The sequence below is a fragment of the Nicotiana tabacum genome, chromosome 7 (assembly GCF_000715075.1).
Source record: "Nicotiana tabacum cultivar K326 chromosome 7, ASM71507v2, whole genome shotgun sequence".
NCBI classification, from domain to species: Eukaryota; Viridiplantae; Streptophyta; class Magnoliopsida; order Solanales; family Solanaceae; genus Nicotiana; species Nicotiana tabacum.
Genome location: NC_134086.1, coordinates 145,693,304 through 145,717,970, shown reverse-complemented (window position 1 = coordinate 145,717,970; position 24,667 = coordinate 145,693,304). Strand labels below are relative to the sequence as shown.

The window sequence follows — 24,667 nt, the reverse complement described above, 5'->3', positions numbered from 1 at the left end:
CAAAATTTCAACCAATTATTGTATGAAAAATTTACTAGTTAAAACAGCTATTAAAAAAAGTTTTATCGGAATATTGTATATGACAATAATATTTTGATTTCATTGGTACTTTTTGGTGTTTTTTTTTGTGTGTGTGTGGTGGGGGAGGGGGGGAGGGGGGGAGGGGAGGAGAAAGTCTTAGTGAAGATTGAATGCAATATATCTAGGTATTGCAATTTGCAACATAACAAACCATGATGAATCATGTATTATCTGGATGTACAAAGTGATAAGTAAATTGATTTCCTTTGCAAAAGTTTGTTGGTGTGGTTCGTTCTGATGTATCAAGGACAAGAGAAGATAAGTAAGGAGCGTAAAGGTCATTCTTTGAACTTTGTGAACTCCAAATTTCTTTCTTTACAACCTGGAAAAAAAAAATTAACAAGCAAAGAGATATTCAATTGCCATGAAGTGATTTCTTAATTTACAGTCGACAATGTATTGTACCTCAACTTCTTTAGCCTCCAAGTCAATCAACTGATCCCATTTTTGAAGAAAATTAGTATGTGCATTTGTTAGATGGCTAACAAGTGAATCAAACACAACACCCAAACCGCTACCTTCTGTGGTGCCACCGTATGCCTATGAAAATTTTCAGGATCCAGTAGTATAAGTTTTTAATTTCAACAAAGTCCCAATAATATTGAATATTGATGTTACCCATAATATGATATATAAGCACAATTAAGATGAGAATAAGTATTCGGGCATACACCAAGAAAAGATGGCTGATTTTCATGTCAACATTGGTTAGGCTCATATGGAAAACATGAATGTTGATTTATCATCCCCATTATTCTACCCATTTAGTAACAAAAAAGGAAGCAATTGCTGCTCGTTCCAAATATGTTCCTTTAGTCCTTTCCACATTGCACACTGCAAAATGCTGACTCATCATCATTAGGCAAATTGATTCGTATTCAGAAAAGCCATCAGATTGCCTTGATTACATGTCTAGCTTCTTAGGCGCGCACCCAGTTTTGGCACCTTTGTCAAGAAAACTAAGACCTGACATAATTAGAATTCTAACATAGATGTTATAAATGCAATCTTTTTCCTCAATTCAGGTTCCAAATAAGTACTAGTTGTAGCATAAATGTTAAAGTTTACAGTCTTTTGATATATTTCAGGAATCAGGCCTAATACTAGTATTCTAAACATGGCATTTGAGGCAATAACTTTCTCTTGATTGTTAAGTGTCCCTTCTTCTATCAGCAAGCACCTATGTTACTTTAACCACATGAACAGGTTTTTCTAGGAGAAGGAACTACAGTGCGTGTAAGCATATTACCTCTGTATATTTATTTTGATGAAGATACCTCTGTATATTTATCACATGCACATTCGCCAACCAAAGGATTTAGTTACTGACTTCAACAACTAAGCTCCCTTCCTTTCTTCTATAGATGGTTTATCATAAGTTTCTCAGTATCTCGATCATTTTGAAAGGAGAACATTTTCTTAGCATGCAGAGGTAAAGATGCTAAAATGTTTTAGGATTGAAAACTGAGTAAACATGGAAGCCCCTTTAACCAATTATTTTGAAAATATATATACGTAAAAGAGTACAATGGATGCTTGTCACTATGAAGACCCTGAGAACTTCTCAAATTACCTTACAGGCTCTGCACATATTTGGACTCTGCATCAAAAGAAAGAAGTCACCAGAATAATAAGTTAATAATATCTAGAAGATTTTGTTAAATGAGTTCCTCTTGGTCAGGTAATAAGCTAATTTAAGTTTTCTGATCACTTTTATGGTGTTTACTCATAATTAAGGCAATAAATGATTGTGGCCTGGGATAGTGGTGGAAGATGACAACCATGCTTAGGTCTCTACAGGAAGAACTAGTATTCAATACTAATTATGAAGGTGTTCTCGGAATGAACTACACTTAACGGGCAAAACATTCACCTCTATGAAGACGACCAAACCGGGGGGGGGGGGGGGGGAAGAGAATATATTTCAGTAGAGATTTTTACGTGGTACCAGAGAGAATAGGTTACAGAATACAATTAAGAGCCTTTTAACCTTAACAATTTCTATAAACTTACAGGACTGTGAAAGAACAGAATATAATAAAAGGACACAAGGAAATGCGGGATAACCCTGAATGCTTAGTGGACAAAATGCCATTATGTGGAACCTGATCAACCACATATTCAATGACTAGATAGTATTAATGCAAAATATTAAGTTCTAGCAAACACTATCTGTATTTAACCCAAGTATAACAGGATGAGACGGAGATACCTTACCTGTAACATTGGTGGCAGTTGTTGAGTTATAGTGGTCTTGAGAAGATCATTTGCAAGTTCACTACGGCGCATTATTAGGCCAACCAAGTCAGATCTTCAAACAGTTATTCCCTTGAAAAATGAAGTGTAATTTAGAAGGTTGCAAAGAAAAAAGAAAGAAAAGCAATCTTTATAATTCTTACAGATGCTAGTTTTCACCTACTTATCAAAATCAAATGCTTGATTTTACCTGCGTCTGATCTGTATGCAGATAATACAGGAGACCATGTCCAATATGCTGCGAGTATCTAATTAAGAGAAAAATAGATGGCAATGAGATGAATCTATGAAGAAGAACTAAAAGAAAATCTACATGGCAGTACAGCATATGCCAACAGTAGGTGAATCCTTATGCAAATAGGCAGGGTTCGGTGCACCTTTCTGACATAAGAAGGGTATACAGCATCACTTGAGCATTATGTTCCATAGCTGTCTGCAGAATGTAATGCCAATGATAGCCTAGAGGTTAGGTGCCTAGCAAGAACGTATAAAGTGGAAAATTATCATCACTTCACAACTAAGTGATACTATTTTGCAAATTCTCAAACAAAACTTGCCTGTCCATTTGTTGCCTTCCCAGTTTTAAATTCGAGAGGCATAATCATCTCATTATGTTTACTGGTGTTGAATTTTACATTTACTCGCAAGGATGCATCAATCATACCTTTCAACCCATATTTTGGGGCCCATGCCATTTCTTCAATACCAAGTACCTATATTTAAGGACATCCAAAATGAAAAGAATATAAACACAGGGAGGATAGACAGACTGGACAGGGTGAACCATGTTATATGCATTTTCAAAACAATTATAGGTGAACATATGTTCTTGACATGTAAGTAATGTTTCTCCTTTGTTTTCCAGCAAAGAAGGGTTTGTCATGTAGATAATGCTAGAAAGCATCAGTAGTTTTGCATCATGTTGCAGTTTATTCTCCTTTAAGACAAATAATGTCCTTCAGAAAAAACTGTTCAATATCCAGTCAAAACTAATAAATCAGGCATAATCTTGGTTAAATAAAGCAGTCAAAGTGCATATAGCTAACTGAACTGAAGCACAAATCCGGTAAACCACTTGGGGAATGTAATATTAGTTAAATGTCAGATTAACATGTTCCATTGGTTGCTCATTACTAGACATCCTCTAACAATCTCCTACCATAAACTTTATAACACAATTTATATCTGATGTCCCATAACTCATCAATTAATAATGAACCTTTTCTTTTAAAAAAATCTTAACGTTATACTTTAGGAGGACAATTTACATGTACTTTCATACTCCAGTTGTGACACTACAGTATATTTCAGTAGAGATTTTTACGTGGTACCAGAGAGAATAGGTTACAGAATACAATTAAGAGCCTTTTAACCTTAACAATTTCTATAAACTTACAGGACTGTGAAAGAACAGAATATAATAAAAGGACACAAGGAAATGCGGGATAACCCTGAATGCTTAGTGGACAAAATGCCATTATGTGGAACCTGATCAACCACATATTCAATGACTAGATAGTATTAATGCAAAATATTAAGTTCTAGCAAACACTATCTGTATTTAACCCAAGTATAACAGGATGAGACGGAGATACCTTACCTGTAACATTGGTGGCAGTTGTTGAGTTATAGTGGTCTTGAGAAGATCATTTGCAAGTTCACTACGGCGCATTATTAGGCCAACCAAGTCAGATCTTCAAACAGTTATTCCCTTGAAAAATGAAGTGTAATTTAGAAGGTTGCAAAGAAAAAAGAAAGAAAAGCAATCTTTATAATTCTTACAGATGCTAGTTTTCACCTACTTATCAAAATCAAATGCTTGATTTTACCTGCATCTGATCTGTATGCAGATAATACAGGAGACCATGTCCAATATGCTGCGAGTATCTAATTAAGAGAAAAATAGATGGCAATGAGATGAATCTATGAAGAAGAACTAAAAGAAAATCTACATGGCAGTACAGCATATGCCAACAGTAGGTGAATCCTTATGCAAATAGGCAGGGTTCGGTGCACCTTTCTGACATAAGAAGGGTATACAGCATCACTTGAGCATTATGTTCCATAGCTGTCTGCAGAATGTAATGCCAATGATAGCCTAGAGGTTAGGTGCCTAGCAAGAACGTATAAAGTGGAAAATTATCATCACTTCACAACTAAGTGATACTATTTTGCAAATTCTCAAACAAAACTTGCCTGTCCATTTGTTGCCTTCCCAGTTTTAAATTCGAGAGGCATAATCATCTCATTATGTTTACTGGTGTTGAATTTTACATTTACTCGCAAGGATGCATCAATCATACCTTTCAACCCATATTTTGGGGCCCATGCCATTTCTTCAATATCAAGTACCTATATTTAAGGACATCCAAAATGAAAAGAATATAAACACAGGGAGGATAGACAGACTGGACAGGGTGAACCATGTTATATGCATTTTCAAAACAATTATAGGTGAACATATGTTCTTGACATGTAAGTAATGTTTCTCCTTTGTTTTCCAGCAAAGAAGGGTTTGTCATGTAGATAATGCTAGAAAGCATCAGTAGTTTTGCATCATGTTGCAGTTTATTCTCCTTTAAGACAAATAATGTCCTTCAGAAAAAACAGTTCAATATCCAGTCAAAACTAATAAATCAGGCATAATCTTGGTTAAATAAAGCAGTCAAAGTGCATATAGCTAACTGAACTGAAGCACAAATCCGGTAAACCACTTGGGGAATGTAATATTAGTTAAATGTCAGATTAACATGTTCCATTGGTTGCTCATTACTAGACATCCTCTAACAATCTCCTACCATAAACTTTATAACACAATTTATATCTGATGTCCCATAACTCATCAATTAATAATGAACCTTTTCTTTTAAAAAAATCTTAACGTTATACTTTAGGAGGACAATTTACATGTACTTTCATACTCCAGTTGTGACACTACAGTATAGTAGATAGAGTGTGAATTAAATTTCAATTTGAGGTTGCTGTGCGGAAAGCTTGTCGATTACTTCTTATTTGTTCATCGCAAATCATAAATATAAAAAGAAACTAATGTTAGAGATAAATGTGTTAATGCTCATTTAACACAGTTCCTAATGATCATCCTGATGTGGTTAATGCTTTGTATATCAGAAATATTTGCAACATATGATTTTGAGAACTAACAAAGTTCGTATCTCAAGATTATTAAATTATTCAAGATGGATAGCCTTAAAAGATATTGATTGCAAGTATTAAGTATTAACTCAAGCCTGCATTACCAAGAAAGATAGAAGGAGGTTCCTTACTTCAGATACTTTAATCTTCTTAACTCCATCTTCACTTCCAAAATCAATACTTGGGCCTTCTGAAACCTAACATCATAAATATGTTAGGTAAACAAGGAGAGAATTATAACAATGTGGGAAACAAATGTGAGAATGGGCACAAATCATAATCAGGATGTACTGAGAATCGAACACAAAGAACTAGCCACCAACGAAGTAGAAAATAATGGAAATGGCAAAAGGACAAGTGTTGCCTATGTTACATATCCTGAAAAAAAAAAAACACTGCACCAAAGTCAATCCAAATTGATAAGGGCATGGGTGTGAGATACCACCGCACTTGGTTAATTCACCTAGGCTGCATTGGCTACAACTATGGTATGGCTGAGAAGCATAGGTTGGCTGTGTTTTTGGTTTCAAATTTTGGGTTTTACATAAGTATTCAGATAAAGTATTCTGAAAAATTGTAATTGCATGTGATATACTTATGGAATAAAAGCTTAGATATTTAAAGCAATTTATTTGTATTTGTTTTTGTCGGATGATCTTTCAAATGAATTAGTCATATAAATATATATGTTATACTATACATTTATTACCAGTATCTCAGCACCCGTACTGACCACATTTTCTAGTTCCCCAATCCTAAGATTTAGGTGATGACATATCATACTTCTAGATCCGCACCCATACAACCACACATGTATCCATCTATCACACATTTTGGTTGACGTGACTAAGAGGAGGACTAGCCTATGTACAACGAATTTGGAACATAGTACTTTGGAGATGGTTCTAACTATGCTTTCTTTAGGTACCATATCCTTTTTATTTTTCAATTGTTTCATTTGGGTTTTACAAGTGTTAGCACAAAAATTGTAAACAATCCATAAACCATCACCTTTCTGAAAGAAAAAAAAAAGACATGTTCTTGATAGGGCTGCATGCTTTGTTGAACAAAGTAGCCTGATGCAATCCAAGTCTAACAAGGAGTTCACACCATTCGAAAGTTTCAAAATCACAATCCCACCTTTCCAGCTTAGTTACTAATGGCCTCAAGATAGTGTTTAACAACAATTCAGTCTTAATAAAATATGTAGCCATTTACCTCTGAATATTGGAAGGAACGTATCCAATTCAGCAATTTTGGAATTGCCTCAATCAATGTCTTGTGAGTATCATTTTCATCAACTGCAATTACCACAAGTTTGAGAAGTTTCAGCATTGAAAGGAATGGACAGTTTAAGTGCTTTGCTGTAGACTTGTCGTTGAGAATCATCTTTCCAGGACTTCTAAGAAAGCATTTTCCAGATGGCCAACGTAATAATTACGACTTCACAAAGTAGCAATTGGGAGAAACTTATGTTCCTCACCTCCACATGCATATAGGCTCTCAAGACTTTTCTGGCGCACTATCCTTGCATAATCCTCCAAGAATTCTTGTGCAGGAGACTCTCTGATCAGCCCAGCCTGGCAAAAAGCATCAGTCGCTTTCAATGGCATAGTTTATAGTACATGCAAAGCAGTGAAAATTTAAACTATGATAATAAATGTGCCTATGGCCATAGAAAGCAAGAAATTTTCATCCGTAAAACCTGAAACATCTGATGCAATTATGTGCCAATCAATGCTGCAGCTGAATACTCGCCAGATTTTAACCTCTCATCCAGCACAGCTCGCCTTGAGCAACTGAAACTGGAAGCAACCTAACAGAGTACTCAACGTTCAAGAACAATGGAGAAAGAAGAATCATCAACTGATGGAAGCAAGACTTTGCAGAAGCTGGAACAGTGAAAGACAATATGTTGAGTAATCGAAACAAACAACTGAAAAATAATTGCACAGACATACCCTTGTTCCAGAGACTAAAATATCTGGATGAACAATGAGAAAATTCTTCTCACGGTTTATTTCACATTTTTCTTCGCTGTCAAACTCACCAATGACATGAATAGTATCTCCTGGTGCAACAACACTATAGCACCTGGAAAGCAAGTAAGTTCCTCATCATAATTGTCTGTCAACAATCAGAATTACAAAGATTAAGAAGAGAAGATCTCTGGTCTCTTCCACAGAAGGTTCATACAGATGATGAATTATAGTTTCTCACAACTGGAAGGTACTTTTATAAAATGAAGCAATGCAGAAAAGCGGCTGGGACTAGAACGTTGTCTGCTTTAGAATTTAGGATAAAGATGCCTTTGTAAACTCAAATGCAAAGACAAGAAAGACATAAAAGCTACCTCAACAACAAAAGACATATGATGCAAGAAGAAGGGGGACAAAACTAGTGTTTGAAGGTCATCCGAGTAGCAGTGGCACTGTAATCTCTGTTTGTTTAGTTCACATGATAATCTCATTGGGTCCATGACAGATCTAAAGAAGCAAGATATAAGTTACACAATGCACATTGAGATTGTTGTTCTGCATGACTAAATATCATTACAACTGAACTGTCAGTTGGGAAGATGAGGTAAGAGTAGCAAAAGTATTCGTGTTCAAGTAACAAGTCATTGTGACCAGGAAAGTCCATCCCCCATGTTGTCTACATTCTACTATAACAGAAATAGAGGAAATTATTCAAGAGTATTGGTCCTCTTGAACGAAATAGCTTGATTGTAAATCTGTGTTTTTAAGTATATTCAGCAGATTGAAAATAGATGAAATAACAGAGATTCAACTCATTACCACTCATCCGTCAATTGCAAAACTCGCTCTTCTCCACTTTGTTCATTCAGTATGCGCAAAACCTGAAAGTCATCGTCAAGTGTCCATACATCACTTGGGTTAGTGAGAAGTGAGAACTCACAAAGGTTTTAGCAAGGGGCTTTGGCACAAACCTTGAAGGAGTACTGCTGTCCAGATGTTTCAACTTGTCCATGCTTCTCAGAAACCTGTAGTAACATATGTTTTGAAGTACATCGATCCATAATTCACATAAAGGATCTATTTAAATAAGAGAAGTTCCAATGTACCTCCAATACAAAAAAATAGATAGTTGACTCTTTCCTTTGGTCACGTGCACAAAAAAATTCTGCCGATTTCTGCAAAATGGCAGCTGGCTTAGCTGGTTCATCATGACTATGGGATGCAACTTTCTCCTCACAGTTTGGTTCAACATTAATGACATCTTCTAGCACAATGGCAGCTGGCCTAGCTGGCTCTTCATGACTATGGGATGCAACTTTCTCCTCATATTTTGGTATAACAGAAATTACATCTTCTAGCACAATGGAAGCTGGCTTATCTGGTTCATCATGACTATGGGCAACTTTCTCCTTAGTTTTTGGTTCAACCGAGATAACATCTTCTACTTGGTCTAAAAGCTCAATCAATGCCTGAAACAGGATATAAACCTATAAAGCACGGGGACTGTTGAAGTACGACTAATTACATCTTCTGCACAAATGGGGTCAGAAATGACTAAGAGCAAATAATTACATTAGCTGAAAATGTTAGAGCAGTCAAAGACCTTTTTGTGTTGCCTTGAACCAAGCTGATCAGTAACTTCATTATTATTGACCGCATTGGCAGGCTGCATTAATTGCCAGAAATCATCAGAAACATTTCTACACGAAATGTGACAGATGTTTACTAGTATGACGATGCAGATACTACCTTATCACTGCCGTATGTCAAAGATGGTGGAGTTTGAAAAGGACTCTGACTGTTAGTTACTTCAGTTTTGCTCTGGCAGTTAAAGTTTCCATTGGTTTCCCACAGATCCATTACATGATCGTTGTTTCTGTTTCTCAAGCTAGCCCTATTTGAGCTTACTAATGATTTATCAAGCGCCTTCAGTGGAGGTGAACAAAGTCGCTTCTCAAACTTTCTTTCTGTCCCAGGAGACGTCTGTAGTAATCATTAGTCTTATAGTATTACAATGATCTATAACAAAAAAAATGGCACAGCATAATTGTACATATGTTAATGTACCTTTTTCAGCGAACATTCTTGAATACTTAAGGAGTTGAAGCGTGATGAATCCGCCAACACCTTTACCATCTCTGGTAACTGTTTGGACACGGCATGAAGTCGTTCATTCACTGGAGATATTCTCCATGTTACTTCATCACCTCCATCATCCTGGCTTTGCTTGATCAGCTAACAAACAACAGCATATATATTAGATCATGTGTAACTGACAAGCAAGCTTGGACAACTTTTGAATCAGTTAGATCTAATTCTTTTTCATGCTTTCTTAACCATGAATGTAACAGTCTAAGCATTTAAACCTATAGACTAAAAGATGTGTCAAGTTTATTAAACAGCTGATGGATTCAAAATCCTCCTTGCAAGATAGAAGAGGTTGCTGGGGTCAAAGAAGACCATCGACATGTCTTTAAAATTCTAAAAGGTGGACATCCATGCAATGTCTATAGAAATTTTAGACAGGTCTCTGAGGTTGGGCCCCCAAACTCCCCAGCTGTCCAGTGAAAGATCGACAAATGCTACTTTAACTTCAGTGACACAAAAAGCCACGTTGCTTAAAAGTCTTTGGCATGATGTTACATCAATGAGTTTACTCATTAATTTCCTCCTACCCATGCCCCGATCCCTCATAGCACGATTTCTTGTAGAATGAGCCTAAAAAGTTGCAATCTTGCACTAGTATTTAATAAAGCAAGAAGACCTTCATTCATATACACACGTTGAAACTTGAAATTAGCTCCATCCAAGTAAATTTCACTGATGCAACTAACAGTTAATGTGCCTCAATCACAAACAAGTTGGTGTTGGCTAATATGAATCCTCACTGATGATGTTACTCAACAATAAAAAAGTAAACAATAACTAGAAACCAACCATCAGAAAATAAAGATAATTACCATTCCTGGAGAAAACTTGAAGCGCTTCACAGACACTGACTTGCAAAATTCAGGCGTTATTTCTGCTTGATTTTTATCCTCCCCTGAACCTGCAGTTACCACATTCTCCGTAGGTGTACTCTGAGACGGACCACCCAATTCATTCTTTTTCGAAGTCACTCTTTTTTCCTTATTTTTACCATCCGCAACTCCCTTATCCATAAATCTCTCCGTTACATCAATATGATCCGATTTATTCACATTTCTACAACCTTTATCTCGAGACACCGCATTATCCTTGTCACGCTTTTCCGAATTCAATCAATTATTTGTAGAAGTTTCTGGTACTGATACACTGGAATTTTCTTTAGGGTTTTGAAATGAGTTGGAATTGGAGTTGTGGGGAACGAGGAGGGGTTTGGATTTCTGAGAGAGGACATTTTGGGTGTGGCGTTCAAAGAAATGCTGGATCCCGAATTTGGAAGGCTGAGATTGCTGCTGATGCTGAAGGTTCAGGTTTTGGTGGCTTGATTTCTTTGTTGATCCTGAACTTGTTCTTTTTTTTGGAGCCATTTTATGTTTCGATTGAGCTGAGTTGTGCTATTACAGAATACAGATGACACTAACTAGGCTTTTAGGTCATCGGAGAAGATTGAAGAAAGAGGGCAAAAATGTTAGGAACTGAGAAAGGGATTTTCCCGCCAAAAGAGAGGGGGGACGGTTTGGAGGGAGTGAAGTTGGAGTTTTTTTAAAAAAAATTGTACTATTTTTGTATTAAAGGATATAACGGGGGGAAAATCAGAAATAGTATTGAAAAATAGTCACGGTTTCAAAAATAATCAAAATTTATTAACTTTTTTATGTAAAGATAAAATTTGAACAAAAATACTCTTAAAATCTGAAAAATATCTGACACAATATGCTGGAGTACGAATTTTATACATATAAAAACCAGCATAATGTGCTGGAATTTCATAATGTGTTGTAGTTCCAACATAATATGCTGGAAGTTTATATGCAGGAGCTCCATAATACAGCATATTATGCTGGGACTTTTCGTGTTTCAGCAAAATAATGATCATTTTTTAATGACTTATAAAAGCTGGTTATTTTTCAATTATCAGTTCGAAAACTGGCTCGCTCATGCCATTTTCACGGATATAATGGGTTAGAACTAAGGGTGTTAAACGGGTGAGCCGGGCCGGGCTGGGTTGGGATTTTTTTGACCCGTACGGGTTATGGTCCGGACCGGTTACGGGTTGGGGCTTAACGGGTTTAACGGGTCCGGGTTCATCCGGTTACGGGTTGGGGGCCGGACCGGTTTTAGTGTATTTTTTAATTTTTTTTTTTTTGGTATTTTGTATAATTATTGTAAGTTATATTAATACTTTGTATTAATTTGAATAATACAAGGAAGATGGAAAAAAATTGCACCAAATTTTCATGCATAATAAATTAATAATACTTCATATTAATCTAACAAACTAAAACATTAAGCATAAATACGTCTAATAATTTTAAAATAACACAAATTATCTTAAAATCTTAAATACGAATTTTCGGAGGACGCTCAAGACAATACTTTATATGCCTCCTTAAACTGCATGTGTCAGACCCTGAACGAAGATTTAAAACTTGACCACAGTTCTTGCACTTTACTTTCTGACCTTCTTCATTTTCTTCTACCACCTCAAAGTGTTGCCAAACATATGAGCGCACTCTAGAAGTACGGGGCATGATTTAACTTGAATTGAGATTTGAAAATTGAGATTGAGAAATGAGAATTGAGAGATGAGTGCATAAATGAGGAAGAGGAGGAGAGGTATTTATAGTTTTAGAGAATGTTAATTTTGTAAATTGAAAAAAGGTTAAATTTTAAGGAAAAAAGAGACTATTAATGCAATTAAGGGTGTTAAGTAACGGATCCCTGCCAGGGATGACCGTTGCCAACGGTTAGTGGGCCCCATTGATTTCAAAGAATAGTCATTGTACCGGTCCGATCCAGGGCGGTTAAACCGGTACACGGTACTATTCGCGTGGACCGGATTTGATCAGTTCGGTTAACCATTACAAAAAAATAAACAGACCAACCCCTCCTACCCAGCCCCACCCGCCCCCTATGCACCGGTCCGGTCCGGTTCTGGTTTTAACCGGTCGGTCCGATTACGGGTCAAATTCCTAGAAAATTCTATCTGTTAGCATTGAACCAGTTCCGTACACCTAGAACTCTAAGCCGTAATTTTTGCCTAATATCTAGGAAAGCCAAATAGATCATTCAAATTATGAAATTTCAGGTTAATTAGACTCATATTTGACCACTGCAAAAGGTTGTCGTTACTTATTAAATGTGTAATTCCCTTTAAATACACATCAATTCTACAGCCTTCATCATAGCTCCAAACCGTCAAAAACTTGTCTTCACTATTACCTGCCCTCTTCTCCAAAATTCCCAAATTATTTCAAGAAATCAATCATGTCTAACCCACAAGAAAATCCTGAAACTCCTCCACCACCATCTTCATCAAATTCATCCTCATCTATTCCACCCAGTGTATCTCCAAAACCTAGACTACGAAGGGTGAAAATGCTTGCTCTAAAGACTGTAGCATCTGGGTCTCTAAGGAAGGCTTCAAATGAAAGGTTGAAAGCAAGCCAAATGAATGAAAGCCAAGCTCCAAATTCCGACTCCAGCTCTGAGTCTGAATCCTATCAATCCGCGACTGAAGGGGAAGGACATGGGTCTTCTGACTCTGAGAAGACTCAAGAATCTCCTACTGAGGTAAGTTCAGCTGTGATTGAAAACTTAGAGACTAATATTTCTGGTTGGACCAATTAGGGATGTTGAATTGCCTGAGAAACGTAGGAGTTGAGGTAAAAAAAAATATGAAAAAGAAAAAAAGAAAAAGGGCGCATGTGGTGAAGAGATGGGAATTGGGAATAGTGTAGTACCTGCTATTTATGGGGTTGAACATGAAAAGGTAGAAGCAAGTGGCCTGAAGTCGGGGGGAAGTGGTTCTGAGGAAGCTGCTGAGGGGTTGGTTCATCTGAGCAAACAGAGAGATGAACCTGTTTTATCTACTGAAGAGACCCTAGCTGATATACTGAAAAAGGTTGGGGAAAGCTATAACCCAAAGAAATGCAGAACTCCCACAACAAAAGCCTAAAATGTTCCCAAGCCTTCCAGGAAAAGAAAAGCTTCATCCTTAACACATACTGCCTCTTCAGTGCCTAGGGGTAGAGCCACAAGAAGCAGGGTAAAACAGAGTGAAGCTGATCTATAAAAGGCCTTAGAAGAAAGTAAGAAAACGAAAATGGATAAGGGAAAGGGAAAGATTGCATAATCCTCAAAGGCTATTAAGGAAAAGGAGATGGAACTAGTCCATCAAGAAAGGGGTACAACAGTGGAGGTTCCTACACCCAAGCCTAAAAATCCCAAGACTCCCTCCAAGAAGTCTTCCTCTATGCCAGTAGCTGTTGAACCCACACTATCCAAGAGGACAAAATCTGCAGTGAAAACCAAATAATCAAAAGTTTTTGAATTTATGGCCAATGTTGCTATTAAGGATGGAGTTGGTAGTAGCCTGGTGAAAGGAGTCCAAGTGCAGTTTGATGCAGAGAAACTGGGAGAGATCCTGGACATACCCTCTGAAGGGTTTGATGACTATACAAGGCAAAGGTGGACATGCCTGGACTCTCTCCCTACTGCCCTTGAAATCACCAAGAGGTTTTGTGATTCAGAAAAGGTGAATGAAGCCAGGGCTGTGCAGAAAAGTGAGACGAGGTCTCAGCACAAGGTTGTGTTTGAATTTGTCAACAAGTGCTTATTGCCCAGATAGGAGAGAAGGCACACTACTAACTACATGGATCTGGTTCTTATGGAGTGCCTGGAAAGAGGAAAGCAAATCAACTGGCCTGCCTTCATTATCAAACTGCTAGACAGGGTCATAAATGGCTCCAAGGCTCATGCTACTCCATATGGCTTCATACTAACCACAGTTCTGGATAGGCTAAATGTGCCTCTGAAGAAATGAGAAATGGACTTTAGCAAGGAACACTTTGGCATCAAAACTCTTCTTACATGTGACTATCCAGTCAATGCCATCCCAATTGAATCTGGTTCATCTCTAATGACACCCATCAATAGCAAGTTAGGACTCTTGTTCAGAAATGTGCAGCTAAGGATGCTGAAATTGCTAGGCTCAAGGCTCGTGTGGTTGAAGTGGAAACTGAGAGGGATGGTCTCAGAACTGAGCTTTCCAAAGGAAAGGAGAAGAATGATGGAATTCTTCAGAACATGCTGAATCTTCTCCAAACTCAACCCCAACCCTCCAGTTCCTTCAAGCCTTATGACTCCTAGCTTTTGTCCCTGAACTTGTTTAGTACCCCCAGTGACCCAGATTAGGGATTTTTCTGCTTTTTGCTCATGGTTTGAATGTTTTTCTTTCTCTTTGTGGATTGTTGATGGCAACATATCTCTATCAATGACAATTGTTGTCTTTCTCTTGTTCAATGATTAATTTGTCCTTGATAGTTTAAATATATTTGTTTGATTACTAATGATTGCACCATGATTGCACTTGCAGTTGCCCCAGTGGCCATGAGTACTTATTAAAATTTGGGATTCACATTTTGTATGCAACTTTTCGATGATGCCAGAAGGGGAAAGAGATATTGTGCTTTACACATTCTGAAATAAGTGATATTTATAACCTAATTAACCTGGTCCTTGATGATAACTGAATTTTCTAAGTTTAGTGTTGAGGTTAAGCTGAGTTCTTACAGGTTCCAAATCAATAAAAAGCACAGAGTTTGTCATCATCCAAAAGGGGGAATTTGTTGGCCAAAGAATAGGTGAAGTTTTGAAGAATGACAAATGAACTCAATCATGGACTAGGTCCATCTTGTGAAGCACAGTCATGATCAACCTATACATGTGAAGGAGATAAGTCCTACTGATCAAGCAGCAATATCTCCTGATCTGTTCGAAAAGGTTGCATATTGGATAAGGTGAGAAAGTCTCCTTATATTAAGATAACACAATCCAGGATAAAGATAGTGTTGGATTTTGAGATCTTCAAGGACTCAACTACGATAGAAGATCAGCAATTGAGTCTCAATCAAACTCTGATTACTAACCTATTAAATGACAGTAGTTGTTCTCTTTTACATGTATTGCACAAACGCAAAAGTTAAACTAAATTGAGTGCAAAAGAGCAAGGCGATTTTGCAAGCAATTTATGTGAGATTTGAGTGTGCACTCCTGAAACTACTTGAACGAGATAGAAGAACTAGTTCCATTGTGTCTTTTTTTTATTCTAGTTCAACTGTAGTAGGTGGTTTAAAGTTGTACCTTTCAGATTTCATAGAAGTAATTGTATTAGGTACCTAGAGAGTTCAAGTTATAGATAACTTGAAGTTGTCGCAACAGTTGAGGTTGTGTGCCACAACGGGATTAGAGTTAATCCTTAGGTTTACAAAGAGTTTTTGCAAATGCTGTTTTGGCTCAGTGATTTTAGTGGAAGTTTGGGAAAATCCTGCTGAGTAGTAGGTCGTGGTTTTTTCACCTTTTGAGCCAGGTGTTTTCCACTTAAAAATCTTTGTGTTCTTTATTTTATGTACTTATTCTACAAACAGTAGTAGTTAGAACACCTAGAAGACTCAGGTTCTTCTATAGCGAAAATTGGGTACCACACAAATCACCTCCCCTCTTGTGTGGTATTAGCGCTTAAAACATCACAACATGATAGAGAGGGTATGCTTCAACAACTCATTGGAACAAATGGTAAGATGTAGGAAAAGTTGGCAGCGCATGATTTATCAATGAAGAACATTGAAACTCAGTTGGGGCAGCTGCCTATAGCTTTAAACAACTTTCCCCAGGGAACATTGCCAGCGGACACAAATACCCCAAGGAGCAAAACCTGAATCAGCTGATGACAATAAGTATCCAGAATGGGAGAGATTTAGACAAAGAGCAAGAAGTTGCACAAGCTAGTAAAAAGACTACGCCAGCCACTCCAGTTCCATTAAAGGTAGATGAACCAACAGAACTAACTAAAGTGGCGGTTGAACAGGGTCAGGATGAAAAGGGTAAGGCTAAGGTGAGTGAACAAGCTGCACAACAAGTGGTACCTCTTGTGCCACAGAATCCCAATAGAGAGAAGCCAACAAGCAGTGCACAAAGGGTGATACCTGCACCATTCCCTCAGAGACTGGCAAACCAAAAGAAGGAAGATCAATACAGGAAATTCATGGAGATGCTGCGTTAAATTCAGTTGAATATTCCTCTGATGGATGCCTTGAGGGAAATGCCAGGCTATGCGAAGACGATGAAGGACTAATGTCATGAAAATTTGATTTTCAGGACCTATCCACAATAACTATAACATAGACCTGCAGCGCAGTAGTGACAAGACCCATGGCTCAACCGATTTCACACGTTTTGGCACCCCAAGAGCTATACTCAGTGATGGCAGAACCCATTTCTGTAATAGAGCATTCTCATGGCTGCTGGAAAAGTATGGAGATCATCATAAGGTGACCACCCCATATCATCCCCAATCGAGCGGGCAAGTTGAAGTGTCCAACAGGGAGATTAAAAGTTTCCTTACAAAAACAGTGAATGCAACAAGGACCGATTGGGCAAAGAAGCTGGATGATGCATTGTGGGCATACCGCACAGCCTTCAAAACTCCAATTGGTATGTCACCGTATAAGTTGGTGTTTGGAAAGGCATTCCACCTCCCGGTAGAGCTTGAGCACAAATCACTTTGGGCATTGCGGTAGTTGAACTTGGATATGGAGACATCAGGCACTAACAGAGTCACTGGGTTACATGAGCTAGAGGAATTCAGGTTTCAGGCATTCGAGAGTGCTAGATTATACAAATAACGGATGAAATTGATGCATGACAAGCACATCGTGGACCGAAACTTCAAATACATAGAGCTAGTGTTGTTATACAACTCCAGATTGAGATTGTTTCCGGGTAAGTTGAAGTCCCGATGGTCAGGACCCTTCACAGTGGTGCAAATGTTCCCAAGTGGAGCTGTTGAAATTAAATTAGAGGATGAGACGAATAAGTTCACAGTCAATGATCAGAGGTTGAAATATTACCTTGGAATGGCAAATGAGAAAGGGGACAAGGAGATAATAATGTTGGAAGAGCCCTAGTACGTGAATGAGGAGTGATGCTCCGAGCATGCGTCGTGCCGCGACGTTAAATCAGGTGTTACATGGGAGGCAACCCATTAAATTGTTGTAATCATCATGCCACGACATTAACTAAGGTGCTGGTTGGGACGCAACCCAAAGATAGTAGTAGTTATTAATTGTGAGTATTTAGGAAATGCTAACCAATGCATGTAACAATGGGCGGGTGATAAGGCCATCGGAAGTGGTAAGAACAAGTGAAAAACATGAAAAGAATTGTGCCCAGGAGCACGCCCGCGCTACAGGTCGCGCATATGGGCAAGTATTCTACCACAACTCAAAAATATTAGCAAGACCGCGCTATTGAACGCGCTACTAGCACGATCGCGCTAGTGGCCGCGTTTATGGGCTTGTGTTATGCCTGGGCTAGCGCGACCACGCTAGTTTCGCCCACATCTGTGAGTTTTGTGTTGTAATTTTCTTTTATGTTAATTTTTTAATGTAGCCTAAATTACCCCCCCCCCTTCTAATAACCCCCTCCCTCCTCTTTAATCCCAAACCCAACGCCCAAATCAGAACAAATCAGCAAACCCTCCCCAATCCTAACCTCTTCTTCTTCAACGACCCCCCTTCTTCTTCAACTCCTATCTTCTTCAAAAATTACCACCCTCAATTTCCCCAAGTCTCAAGACACATCCCCCCCACTTTCTTCTCTTCTTCCCACAATCTATCACTGCAGGTATTTGTTCCTTGTTCTATTTTTCCTTTTTCTTTCAATTTTTTATCAGAATTTCTTGGTTTGTAGTGTTGCATTTCTGTAGTTGTTTTTCTTTTTTTTATTAGTAAAATTGGTAACATAGGTTGTAGTGTTTGTGAGTGGTAAGATTGGTGGAGTGTAGACTCACTTGGTATGTGATTTTGGTGGATATTATAGAGGTGTTAAGGTTCTAACATGTGTGAAATGGGGTGTGAGTGCCTAATGCCCACAAGGTGTTTGTGGAAAGGCCTTAGTGAACGTAATTATATAGCTGTGATCACGTATGCGTGTGAAGTCTGAGTAACTGCATTGCATCACAATTTTGTGTTGGGCTGTGCTAATGTGCTCCTGTTTTTCAGGTACTATGGCTCCATCTCGGAAATGTCATGCCAGAGGTGCCTCTTCTAGCAGCCAAGCTGGCTCGTCCAAGGCACGTGGGGAAGCCCCTGCCCGCCCCTTTTATAGTAACAGATTTGTCTTCGCCAAGGCTCAAGACCGCTTTGCGGATAAGGCCTCTAAAAAGCCGATACCAGAAAAGGGAATTGATATAGGATCGGTCCAGCTGGGCTACCTTCACATATACACTGAACTGGTGAGGCAGGGGTTATAAACTTTCATTGACGAGTCGGGCTAGGGCAATGTAATGGTGGTTAGAGAATTTTACGCCAATGTGAAGGAGCATGTCAATAGCGTAGTCACGATGAGCAAAAAGGCAGTGAATGCCTCTATTAAGGCTATATAGACAACGTACCAGCTGCCCCCTCTGGTGGATCATTATGATGACTATTATGAGGGGTATAACCGATCTGACACACAATGGACGAGGTTCTTTGATATGATCTGTGTACCCGAGAAGGAGCTGGTCTGGATGAAGTATGGTAAGAAGTTTCACTCCTCGGCACAAACCTTTGAAGGGAAGTATTGGTTGTATCTTATCAACAACCATCTGATTTCGTCATCCAACACTGCGGAGGTAAATGGCCCCTGAGCAACTTTGATTTGGTGCTTCATCAATGGTCACAACTTCGACGTGGCCAGATTGATTCTTGAGGAGATGTTCACCCGTTGTCCAGTCAAAAGGTATGGGTTATTTTTCCCTTCTTTAGTTACTAAACTTTGCAGGGAAGCTCGGGTGCCCGAAAATCTGGTTGTGGATGGGCTAGTACCAAAAGCACCGCAAGTTTCGGGCAAACAAGGTAACCACTAGTAAGGAGCCGGCGACAGCAAGTGGTGAGGATAGTAGTGACTCTGATGTCTTGGAGGATGAGGAGGCTGAGTAGGAGAGGGGCCGAGCCACAGGACCATGAGCAATTTGCAGCAACTGCAGCACCATCTGGGATTACAACACCTTCTGGAGCTGCTCGAGTTTCCCGTTTCACTGCTTTGGAGTAGGAGGTTGCTGGGTTTGCATACCTCAGTCACTGATTTGGGTGCCCGTGTTGACACGGTAGCTGACCGGCAGGTGAAGTCAAAGAAGAAAATCTTAGGTTGGCTGAGAGCTCTGGGTCGTGCTTGCAACTTGAACCCAGACACCGTCTCCGATCGGGAGTGATCTTTTAGGGAAGTTCATTTACCTCATTGTTCCTTAATTTTTATGCCATGAGGACATGGCTACCTTTGAAGTGTGAGGTGGGGGATACTTCAATGTGTGTATGTACATGTAACAAATTGTGGTTTGATATTTTCTTCTTCTTGAATTTTTTGTTTTTGTGGTTTAAGTGATAGTTAAATTAGGTAAGTTTAAAGTAGGTAAGTTGACTGGTCCCGACAACGGATCTCTCTCTACGGGGTTCTTGAGGGACTAAGTCAATGTTCAACTAAAGAAAAAGGAATATGGAGAATCTTCCTGATGACGGATTCTTTAGACAATCTTCTTGAGGGAAGTAAGTTTAGAGAAAAGACCAAATTTTCTTTAGGTAGTGTAGTAACTCTCCCTTGGTTTTTCGTTGGGTCACGATTCTTTTCCAAGAGTTTAGCTTGAACCGGGTATAGGTAGTTTTTTTTGTTTTTTTTTACTTTTAGTTAGTATTGATGGACCACGAGCTGAAATTGAAGAGAAACCCTTTGCGTTGATACACCTTAACACAATAGATACTAGAGTGTAATGCTTAGTCTCAGTGGTTGATTCTTGTTAAAGTGCCTTAAATTGTATGTTTGTCACTGACTTGAGTACTCAGACGAGAGTGTCTTGATAAACCAATATGGAGTGAGTCATGTGCCATGTGTGTGAGCTATATTGTATTCCATGCTTTACATTTGATGCCTAGAACTTGCCTCATATGTTTGCAAAGCGAAATAGTAGTTTCATTCAGTCTTAAAAATGATATAGGCAATTCTTTGTTGAGCCAGACATATAAAGTAAACCCACCTAAATGTAATACATCGTAATCAACTTCGTTGAGCCTATAAGCTTGTTTCCTTGTCAACCATATTGCGAACCTTACCCAATTGTTTGAATGGACATCTGTTTGAACCCATTTAGCTCCCATAAGCACTTGAATGGTATTGAAATTATGCAAAAGTGTGGGGTGGCGGTTTGGTTTTTGAGTGGAACCGATGAAATAGAGGAAAGGTGCAGTGTCTGGACAAGTAAAAGAATAAGCATCACGTAAAAAAAAAGAGCAAATGTAGTAGTCAATAAGTGGTGGTTAGTTACAATTGCACCTAATGGAGTGGGATGTTGTAAATAAAAATGGGGTGGAATAAGTGGTTGACATAAGTATGGTTCTGAAGGTTAATGTGATTGTATTAAAAGTGCTTAGGAAGGTTAGCTACTATATCCAAATATATCCTACCCGTCCCTTAGCCTACATTGCAACCAAGTGAAGTCCTAATTGATCTTAGACTGAGTGAACTCGATTAGTAGAGTAGTACACTACGGGCAAGCATATGGCGCGTCTTTGTGGCATGTGAATGTTCCTTGTGAGAGTGAGTGAATTTTATTTATCTACGTTCCTAATTGTTCTTGAAGTTAATATTTGTGGAACTACTCTCTTGTGTGATGTGAAGGCATGTGATTCACGAAGGAAAGGCAAGTCTTGACCTTTGTAAAGGGTAATTTGAGTAAGTATGAATATTGCACGGCACGTGAGAGTCGACTTTTGAGGCAAAGATTGTTCACTACTTGGCGTAACCTTGATGATTTGTTCTTGGTGTGATACGTTAAGGGAAAATGCTTAGTGAAGGAACCTCTATAGAGTGTGGTGGATTGCTCGAGGACTAGCAATGAATTAAGTGTGGGGTGTTGATAATAGGCTAGATTCATGTAATTTGGCGTTTGTTTACGCCCCAGCTTGATTATGTTTCATAGTTCTAATATAGTTAAATGATGATAAATGGGCTCTAACTGTGAATTTTACACTTTGCAGAAGTGAGTGGCATATATGAGGACTTAAGACTGTAATCAGAGCTAAATTGAAGCAAGAAAAGCCCTTAGGAGCTGAGTACGTGGGAAGGCGAAAGAAAGAAGAGAAGAAATGGAGACATGGACTAGCGTGGCCACTAGCGCGACCGTGCTAGCCCAGAAAGTCGAGGCAGAATGATAGAGCATATGCGCGGTCACTAGCGCGATCGCGCTAGCCAGTTCCGAAAAATTAAACTTCAGGGGTAAATTCGGAAGTTCGGGGGTAATCCACTTAGCCTATAGAAGGTCCAGCTCGCCCAAGGGATCATTATGAAGGTTTTCAAGGCTTGTTTTTAGACTACGTTGGAGGAAGAACAAGGGTGTAAAGATCTACCAAACATTAGAGTTTTTATAACTCCTTTTACTCCTTGTAATCAAACATTATGAACAACTTTGTAGTTTTGTTTTGTTATGAGTAGCTAAACAATTAATCTAGGGTTGATGGAACCAGTTGTTGGTTGAAGTTTTGACTCAACTTGTTATAATCGAGCCGGATTTATGATATGATTGTTCAACTATGTTTTGTATGGTGATTAATTGAATGGGCCCTTAATTAATCGTGTCTAATTACCTCGTATTGCTTGAGAAAGAATATTAGGTTAGACTATTGTTGAACAACACCACTTTTGGGTAATTGAAGAGATTCGTTACTTGAACTTAAAAGTGAGTTTAGAGATAACGAAGCTTTGGTGGGATAATTTAGAGTTGCACATATTGTCAACTAAAGTAGTTCGAGAGAATGCTCTAGTAAATTATCGTAGTTGATCGAGAGATAATTACGAGAATCCATAGCTCTTAATCCTCATAGAGTATTACAGCGAGATTATAGCAAAAGAGTTAAGGCCTAAACTAGCAATTGGGGAAATCAATACCCTAGACCTTTTTCCATTGAATTATATTTGCTTTAGTTTATTGTTATTTTTAATATCATTTGAAGTAGTTAAACAAAAACCCAAGATTGATTGATAAAAATCTTGCATCTAGAAATTGTTTGAGTTAATAATAGCATTGCCAAAGGGTTGTAATAGATAGGTTAGTTCTGTGAGGATTCGACTCCGGACTTAAAACCGGATTATATTTGCAACGACCGCTTTGTCTTTTAGAAGGCATAATTGAGCGTGATCTATTCTGCACACATAAAGATCTACAAGTGGAATGTTAGATCGATCTTTTTAATTTTAAAGAAGAAAATTTATAGTGTATAAATTTATAATCAAGATTAAATCTTCAAATCAAGAGATGAACTAATATTAAGAATCTGAATCAACATAAAATAAATTATTTTTTGTGTTAAGACCAAATAATTAAATCTCTCAATTAATTATTTATCAAAAGAATCCAATTCAATTATTTTTTAAATTTTTCGTATGAGTAAAATTATTTTTCAAGTTTAGAAAAATCTTAGGGTACATAAATTTATTCCATAAAAAGAGCGTTAGAGATTAAAAAGATTAAAACACAAAGTAAAAAATGTTATTATAGTATAAAGAATCAAATGACCATACATGTGTATGTTGAAACACAATCAAAGCTAAATACAGAACAAGAACAAGTTTTCAAGACTATATTATAAAAATCGACTCTTATAACGGGATTATCCTTTGTAGATGCCTCCGACGGAATAGAAATAATACTTTTATGTCATGCATTACTTGCAAATGTAAAAGCAAGAGGCATGATACTGTTAGCAATAATAACAAATTGATTTGATATGTATCTTCAAACAACTTAAATAACCATCATAAATATATCAAAGCAAAGAAATAGTTCTAAATTTATAAGAAAAACAAAATTGATAATATGGGATAAAGTTCTTATGCCCTAGAGATATACTGAATACCAGTGAATCACTAGGGGAAAAACTAATGGCTTGGAGGGTGATTTCCATCAAGTACTATCAATAGTTACAAAATCGACGAAAGTAGAGACTGAAAACTAGCTTGTCAAAATTATACTTATAGCCTCAAATAAAAAACATTCAACTGACAAGAAATATAAAATAAGAACATATCCAATATTCAGTAACTTCTTGCTTCGTATCAGAAACGAAGAAGAGCATCTAATAAAAGATGTTTTGGTTCTTCCAGAACACTTAGTTATCAATCCCTATTGTAATAATAGTGCATTTAATAAGAAAAATATTTCTATCAATAGATTAAAAGGTAATTTGCGCAAATTGCATGATAGAAATTAAAAAGCTATCTTAGCTAACAGAAATAAATATGTTGATCAACTAAATAAAAGGTCGATCGTAAAATTTTATGGTAAAAATAATATATGTTTTAGTTTTTGATTCAGTATAATATGATACCAACAATTGCTACGAAGAAGAATAATCAAATACTTTAATACCAAATGGTCTTCTATCATACATGTTGTGAACTTTATTTTTTCTTATGTATGTCAGTGTCACTGTATATGTAATAGACTAAGTTGAAATTCATCTTCAATTGTGTATAGATTGATTTTGAAGAAAACTATGCCCATCATGCTACTGAAAAACTTAGATCAGCTGAATAGCTTATGTAATAGCACATAGATGGTATATAGAAGTTTTGACAATAACGTCATACGTGCAAAAATTATGATATTAGTCAATGTGCTTCTAAATATATATTATCCCTAAATTCAATTTTTGTCTTCCGAAACTAAAGAATATTCTTTTAAATTTGTGTGAAAATAATTTTCGATATGTCTATATTTTGCAATTATAATAAATAAAGCACAAGGATAAACATCCTAAATATTGGACTATATTTATTGCAAATATATTTTCTTGGACTAACAACTATATGTTGTACTTTCAAGAGGAATATCAATATCGACAATAAGAGTTTTGGTTATGACACATCAACCAAAGCATTAGAAGAAAACATACACACAAAAAATCATCTACAAAAAAATGTTCGGTAAAATACCATCAAATTAAATACTGTTAAACTATAAT

At 37.5% G+C, this 24,667-nt stretch overlaps 1 pseudogene; it reads right to left on the bottom strand.

Annotated features, from left to right (window-relative positions):
- Positions 1-653: 653 nt before the first annotated feature.
- On the bottom strand, positions 654-11,126 carry LOC107763247 (DNA replication ATP-dependent helicase/nuclease JHS1-like; annotated as a pseudogene).
- Between the last annotated feature and the right edge of the window lie 13,541 nt (positions 11,127-24,667).